At 37.9% G+C, this 8,068-nt stretch overlaps 1 long non-coding RNA gene across 1 annotated transcript; it reads right to left on the bottom strand.

The window, feature by feature from the left end:
• Positions 1–2,748: 2,748 nt before the first annotated feature.
• LOC115340441 lies at positions 2,749–7,723 on the bottom strand. The gene is made up of 3 exons (XR_003923057.1): positions 7,632–7,723; positions 4,498–4,751; positions 2,749–4,199 (listed from the first exon to the last, which is right to left on the bottom strand). It is a non-coding gene; the product is annotated as an uncharacterized LOC115340441 (long non-coding RNA).
• Positions 7,724–8,068: the final 345 nt, after the last annotated feature.

Below are 8,068 nucleotides of genomic sequence, written 5' to 3'. Positions count from 1 at the left end.
CTATGTGTTGTGGAGGGACTGATTTTCTAGTTTGTCCTCCTGCTTTAGTTCAGAGTCTCTTGCTGAGACAGTCAGCAGTGAAATTGCTACCAACTTACTGTGTAGGGGTGGTGATAATGGATATGATCCCCCTTTCGTTATAATCACAGACTTATATGATCTATTCCTCAGACACATGAAATAAATTGAGACAATGAAGAAAATACCTTCAGCTATCAACAACTTTAAGCCAACAGAACACCTGATTTTTCTAAAATTTTTTTGGTCATAGTTTCATATAGCTTTGCATAGTTACAAAATAAACAACTTTTATCAGTTGTTTGGGAAGTCCAGTGACTAGGTCTCCCCTTCACTTACACTTACCCCATTCCAGGAACTTCTGAAGTGTTATCCCTGAATTACACTAAACACAGTGCTCAATTCTGAATTTCAATTCTTGCAGTTCTGTCAGAAATGAGCTTTTTCCTCTTAATCCTATTATGTTGTATTCTCTTTTGCTTCTCCTCCCTTGCATCTCTTAGCAAGCCCCTTGGCTGCTTTTATACAGTTTCTATCTTTACCAACCTTGCTATATTCAAAATATACTTTTGACTTTGAGGCCTATTGGATTTTGAGTTTAAGATGCAGAAAGATAAAGAGTTAGAGCTGTCATCAGAAAAGTATTCCTTTTAGCTCATTTTTTTATGCTTGTCTATACCTTCAACAGAGGGAATAAAAGCAAAAATATCATGTAGCTTGAGTGGGAGATCACCAGATAGGACTTATGATTTTCTAAAGAGTGTTACACAGTTTTCCATGATAAAGTCCATCCTGTTGAAACACTTGTTGCTTTTTTTATCCAAACTGAGACTAATGCATTAGCCACACCACCTAATTTTAAACGTCTAAATTTCAAGTGTCTAAATTTTGTGGCCCAGTTAGGAAGGTAATATTTCTGTATTTCCTGTATAATCAATGACTGGTAAAAAGAATAAGTGGCTAAAAAAAATAAATATATTCCAACTGAAGAAATTAAAAGAGGCAGAGCAGATCCAGAGAATCTGGATTTGTGCCTCTGCACCAAATTAAATGAGTTAAGCAAAAAAAAAAGTCTTACAGTCTTACTAAGCAATGACTATTTGGTTACTTGGATGTTTCAGCATTTGTCTTCTATGCTTAGTCAGGACAAAAAAAGCAAGCTATAAATACATTTATAGAATCATTGAAGAAGTAATAGCTAGAACAAAAAAAAATCAGGAAAAAGTAATTTAGTAGTGTCACAAGCTTTACATCTTTTTTTTTTTTTTTTTTTTTTCTCCCAAATAATAAAACGAACTTTGGTTGTAACATGAAAGATTTCATTTTGTGTCAATGCTAATTTTGGTGTCTAGCTAACTGCTGAGGTACGTGATGGCCTCTGCAGTTCTGGGGTTTTCATATCCCACTTTCTCCTGCATATGCAGACTGGATATGTCCCTGGCTGGCTCTAATACAATCTCCCATAATGCATTATGGTCTTTCTTGTTTCTGTCACTATACAGTCCACATTTTGCATTGTATCCTCTGAATCCGTTGTATCATTTTAGGCACAGGCCTGAAGCTCTGCAGCTTCCTTGGGATTAGTGTAAGTGTATATTTTGGCATCATTAGGACAAAAGCATTCTGCATTCTCTGAATCTCTAGTTATGTGAAATAAAATACATTTAATGTGGTTAAAGAATTTATTTACAGAAGAAAAATTCATAAAATAGAACTAATATAAGTACATAAAAAATCACAGAAGAAAAGATTAATATGGAAAATAAAATCTTCATGGCTTTTAATGTTCATTCAGAACAGTAGCAGTTTTCTGACTGTACTTTCTTATCAGCTATTGCCTTTTATCCCAAAGAACTGAGGTGATGTACTTTAAGAAAACATCTACTGAACACACGTAACCATGCCATTGAGGTCAGTTCCCTCCATTCCCTGCAACACAGCAGAATAAACGTTACCCAGGTTTAGGCACGACAATTAAAAGTTTATTCTTATGCCCTGAGGAAAAAAATCTCACTCCAAAAATTTTTGATCTCTTGGATTTCTAGTGGGACAGAGTTAAAATTAATACTTTCAAATTAAATATTTTTTAAAATATTGGTCTTTTCCCACTACTGTTGATTGTAAAATTTCTACTGATTCAGTAGAAGCAGAGATCAAGTAATGCTGAACATATTTAATCTGAGGTTTCTACAAGCTAAACTCTTGAGAAGAGCTGAGTTGGCAGAAGAACACAGTCATTTGGTGAGAATTTCAGTTTGAAATAAAACTTTTAAATCACTTTCAAGCAACTTCAATGTTCTTTTAAAAAGCAAGCTTATTTTTTATTTTAAAACAAAATACTTAATTTTAAAATTTTAACCAGACTATGGGAGCTTTTGAGGACTTTTATTGAAAACAAACCACTTGGTGAATCAGGTACAAGTTGTTTTAGTGGGGCTGAGTCTCAATTGCTTTAAAAAAAAGAAGTTTGAAGAAAGTGCAAGCTGTCAGATCTAAAAAAATATGACTTACATTTCCAGGACAAGATTATAAATCTGAGGTCTTCAGCCTATCATATAATTATTTTAGAAGGCAAAACAATAAACTAGTAGAACTCCAGACTCATTCTCTTAGGAAAAGCAGACATACACTTTGTTTAAAAATAGACGTACTTTCTCTAGCAAAAAAAAAAAGATGCTTGTTCATCAATTTTACATGTTTTACAACTTTTATTACCAGAAGCTACCCTTACTCTATAGATGAAAATGTGAAAGAGGCATCTTGCATAGTCTCTGAACTCAATGATCCATTAAATAAGTGCTTTTAATCTCTTGACAGAGGGAGAGAATATAAACTTTGACAACGTGCTTTGGTTTCAAACCCAGCACATTGCTAACCTGTTTCAGAAACAGGGGGGGCGGTCACCCAGAAAGTTTGGCTCTCCCAAATTGTCAGCCGGGGGGCAAGCAGCTCTCCAGCTCACCGCAGCGACTCGCTGAGAAAAAAGCAGCAGCTCTGCACCCACCCGTCATCCCAACAAGCAGTTTGCGTGGAAATGCAGAGGAAGCCGGAGCACCTCTTCATCCCTGACCGTGAGTATCACAGCCAGGCTGCGGTCTGATGTAGTGGGAACGTAGGTATGAGGTGGGAAATACTGCAATTCTCTGTGATAGTTTCTGTTTATTTTGATGAAATTCAGATCATGAGTAACAGGAAAATGTTTGCTTCTCATCCAAAAGCCGTGTTTCGGAGGAGCGGTTCTCGGTGGGAAGAGGTCCAGTCTTCCTTTGTGTGGCAGCATGTCAAGAAGCACTCGCAGCCTAGCTTTGCAAATCCTGCTAAAAGCCACTTGGTAGAATATTAATCTGTTTCAAAATGTGAAATGATATACTAAATTACCCAGAAAATGATTCTGGTTCAAATGGCATTCCTATAAAATACCTGTCCTTTCAGCTAAACACAAGCTTAAGTCTCATGGAACTTAAGCAGCTCCTTACCAGTAGGAACATCGTTGGGCTTGTTGCTGAGAAATTGTTTAATTTTATGCTTCAGGTACTAGGCGTGAAGGTTACTCGTGGCTCTTTCTTCCCCCACTTAGCCCTGGTCAGAGCAGGAGATTAGCAGGAGATAAGCCACCAGACCGACGAGGAAAACTTTCACTGACTATTGCCCTGTCTATTTTGCAGGAGTCTCCTGCAACTCCCGGCCACCTCACACTGCTCAGGGGAAGGGAGCGAAGCATAAATGTTACCAAAAGAAAGGAAAAGTGGAAGAAACAGCTTGGGATCTTTCCAGCAGTGCCAGTAAATTGCAGCTATACGTCTCTGTTTGCTTTCCGCCAGAAGCGCTGGTGGTTCCTCTGCAAACTCTCGCTGGGACACGGACACTTGAGCGAGAGGGAGGTTGCAAGGCCGGGATGAGTCAGCCCTGCAAGCCAGCCACAGATGTTTGACTTCAGCACGTAGTACCTTCTTGGCACTCAGCGCCTGTCTTACTAGGTGGAAAGCTTATATGGGAGAGGAAAATTCCTGTGCAACTCTGCTCCAGAAGATCAAAGTCATAAGCTTCTGAAGATCATACTTGGGCATTTGTTAGGAGGAGAGAGAGGAGGCGGATGAAGGGAATGGCAACGGAGAGACAAAGTCGGGTCTGAGAAGGCGTGATCTGGGGATGCGCAGGAGGAGAACGTGACAGGACTTCAGCTGTGAAGGAAAAGGAGAAGAAATCAAAAAGCAGTTGTGGAGAATATAATAGAGAACTTTATAATTACGACAGCATTTTCCTTTTCTGAACATCAGAGCAAATGCTTGGATCTGTTTTCCTCTACAGTCACAAACTGCTGTGAAACGCATTAGCAAGGTATAATTTGCATAGCATATAGCAAAGTATAGGATCACGTATGCCTACACGTACAAACAAGTGCAGGCAGCTGTATGTTGTCGGTGCTTTTATGTGAAGCCAGGTTTAATGCAGAAGCTGTAAAGTCACAGGATATATTACCTGTAGGATAACACCGTGCTTAGGGCCACTTGGCTTCTAGGCTGGATCAGGCTGATGTGCAGAGGCTGGAGCAGAACTGTCTGTCTGATTTATCTAGGTAACGTGTGGGCGTCAGCGAGAGCTGAGGGACCACGCGGTGGTCTAGCAGAGCACTGCGTTACCTCGCTCTCCGCTGTCTCTTCCATAGGGAGGCATTGCCAAGGGATGACTTGCAAGTACTGCAAGCTCAAGTGGCAGAGGCCTGCGCATTTCACCTGGAAAATAAAAAGGGTCACGGGAAATGTCCGTTTGCTTTGGGGAAAAAAAAAAAAAAAAAAAAAAAAAAAAAATCCATCGGGGGTCTAATGAAAAAATGGACATTTTCTGCACAGAGAAAATATAAAAGAAACGAGTTTTCTAACTTGTTCCAGGATAAATCTTGTTGTTAATCAATATGGGAGACAATATACATCCACATACTGGAATTTTCAGTTATTATTTTGCTCATTAAAAAAAAAGAAAAACCCTAGGCAATTGTATTAAACTAGCAGCACTGCTTTGCTAAATGAAAGGTAAGATTGCAAAGCCAGCTGCTCAGAGTAAGGAAAAGCTGTAATGAAGATTACCAGTGCTCCCTTTGTACATCTGCATTGGAATTAATTACATAATCATACAGCATTTTTTTTACAAAACTCCTGCCTTATTCAGTGCACAGCATTAAATGGAGCTCACTGAATGGGTAACTTCAATATTTCAAATATGGGGAGCTTTCAATATTCAAGTGATTGATTCTAAATACTTAAAAATTGGTTTGGTTTGCATACAAATTGATCCTGAATTAGGCAATGGTCATGTCCGTGATGAAAACACTTCAGTTAAATGACACATAGAGAAAGCTTAATTGATACTTTATGATTTCTCAGCAGATGTCTGTATTCAAATGGAATTACTGTAAAAGAATTTGCTAGAAAGATGTAGGTACTGTATCTGAATAAACCATTTGCATTTGCTAAAATGAAGTTATATGTAGTAGGAGGTGCTGGTTATATCAGCAAGCCATAAACATGCCTTTATTCTTGTCTCTCTTTTTCATATTGTGCATTAATATGAATCCAGAATGGGACTGATTCCCTGTACATTATACCAGCTTCCTGCTGATTCAACTCTCTTAATTTCAGTCTTTTACCACCTAACTGCCTGTTATAGTGGTAAAACCCAGTCTATACACATATATATTATATTTAATGCCCTAGCATTTCTTTTTATAGAAAGAATAAAACCATATGAGAATTTCGTAGGGCTAAGAATTTGACTTCTAAGTTAAAAGTGGGGCATAGCTGAAACAAATGGTTTTGTATTGCCTGGGGGAAAAAAAAAGAGAAAAAAAAAAAAAGGCAGCAGAAGAGTAAAATTTTACATGTGGGTTCTAATAAGATTCTGATTTCCAGTTCATTTTCCCCCTCTTCCAGTCTCAGTGTAAGTGAGTATGCATTTACCGTATGTCCTTGCAATGCATTCTGTCTTTGTAACCCTATTCTCTCCCTGTACTAGAGCCCTCATGAGGCTATGAAGAACATTATACAGAAAAATAAATGCAGATTGGATATCAGTATGTGAAATAAAATGCTGCCAGTGCTTTTTATCCTTTCTGCAATTTGATCCAAATGCTGTGACTAGGTTACTGTGGTTAAGATTAATGGGTAAATTATTTTCCCACAAGAAATCACCGCTTTTCTCCACTTAATTACCAGATGTTAAAAAAAGAACAAGTAGTTATTCTTCTGTGTACTCATCTGTGCCCTTTAGCTAATTACAGGCAAATTCAAAGTGATTTCATGTAGCTTTTGCTGTGATGTTGCAGGATTCTTAAGGTTAACAATGATCTGTACCTGTAACGTAGCCTGGCTTGATGTCATACACTGATAGTCATAATTTCAGCTATGTGTGTCCCTTCAAACAGGAGCTTTGTCAAACAGGTAGGATCTGTGAAGTTTTACGGAGTCTCTTGCTCCCTCCTTCTTTTACATGCATGGCTGGGAACAGAAGAGAGAGCCAAAGTCCCAGATGGTGTAATAGACTGTATAACTCAGACCCCCTTCATATTATGAGGCAAGTCCATAATTTTTAAAGGTTTTACAAAGGTAAAGATTCTACAAGGAAGAACTGGGAAGGTTCAAATGCACGCGTTGGGGAACATCAAAACTTCTAAACTGTACTGGAAAAGGGGGAATCCTTTATGGGATTTCTGTACTGCTAATGCAGTACAAATGGGTCATGATGGGCTTAAGTGTCCTGTTCACTTTGTGGAGATATAAAGGATTCACAAAGCTGAAGGCAGGGAAGAGTTGGACTATTGACATTTTAAAGGGAGATTATTTTCATCCATTGATACATGAAAAGAGGAGCCTCAAGACACTCAGCTGATTAATTTCTTGGGGTTTTGAGTAAACTTCCACTTTCAGTTTCAGATTGTCACCTATCCTACAGTCTCCAATATTTAAGCAATGAATCTGAAGCTAGTATTTTGACTTTGATAGGTTTCCACTTCCAGACCAGCAGAGACGGTATCAGTAGGTTAAACTCTTTGAATAGAATTAGCAAGCCAAGCTCTCCTACTAATGTGTAGTAGAACACACTCCTACATTTTTATTCATACTTCCTGTTGTGAACCCAAACCCAAAATTATGATTTCATAAAGGACTGTGAATAACTAGAGCTGCAATTCTTGCATAAACTACTGTTGTTAGGTTTAGCAGATAGAAAAGAACTGTGATAGGCACTCTGAGTAAGTTACCAGAGTATTCATTTCAATCTGTATTTAGGAAAATATCACAAAAAGTGTTAAAATCCATGCAGGTATTGGTAACTTTAATTTTTATTTTACTTTATTATTTAGTTATGATTGCAAATATTTTGTTGAAGTTAATATTGTAAGTATGCTATTGCAGTTGTACCATCATTGGGGTTGTGATTAGCGCTACATATGGTAGTAGGTCCTCACGTTTCCGAGGTTTCTCCAGTTATTCATAACTGTGTCAGGGATATTAAAATCTTATGATTTAGGGTTATTTATTTGTAATGATCATCTATGCTTATGTTTACAGTGACATACTAAGGTCAGATAATAGTCAGTGCTGAGAACACCACATCCATACCATGTGTGCTTCGACGCTTAGCTTTGGACTAGCTCTACTCCGATTCTGTGGATGGGAATGCTAGCAGAAGAGAGCGTGCTGCCGGGGCACATCTTCAGGTACGATTTCATCCAAAATTAATCCTGTTGCATGCCCCAGCATCTTTCCATGATATGAACCAAAGTAGAATAAGTTGGGATGATCAAGGGAAAACTTTAAACACAGCCCATTTTAAAACAGCAAGTGAAGTCAATAAAAATTGTCACTGGTGCTACTTTACAAAGTTAAACAAAGATGTGACAATATGATTTCCATGAAAAGAGCAGAAATCACCCAACTGTCTTTCACCTGGAATTAAAATTGATCACAAATTCAAAGATTCTCTCTGTCAATTTTTTTATTTTTGCATGTGTTTGAAAAAAATGGAAAAAATTCTGTTCTTGGGGATTTCCTGTTTT

The sequence above is a fragment of the Aquila chrysaetos genome, chromosome 4 (assembly GCF_900496995.4).
Source record: "Aquila chrysaetos chrysaetos chromosome 4, bAquChr1.4, whole genome shotgun sequence".
Taxonomy (NCBI): domain Eukaryota; kingdom Metazoa; phylum Chordata; class Aves; order Accipitriformes; family Accipitridae; genus Aquila; species Aquila chrysaetos.
Note: the sequence above shows the minus strand (reverse complement) of the source record. Positions and strands in the feature narration are given on the sequence as shown.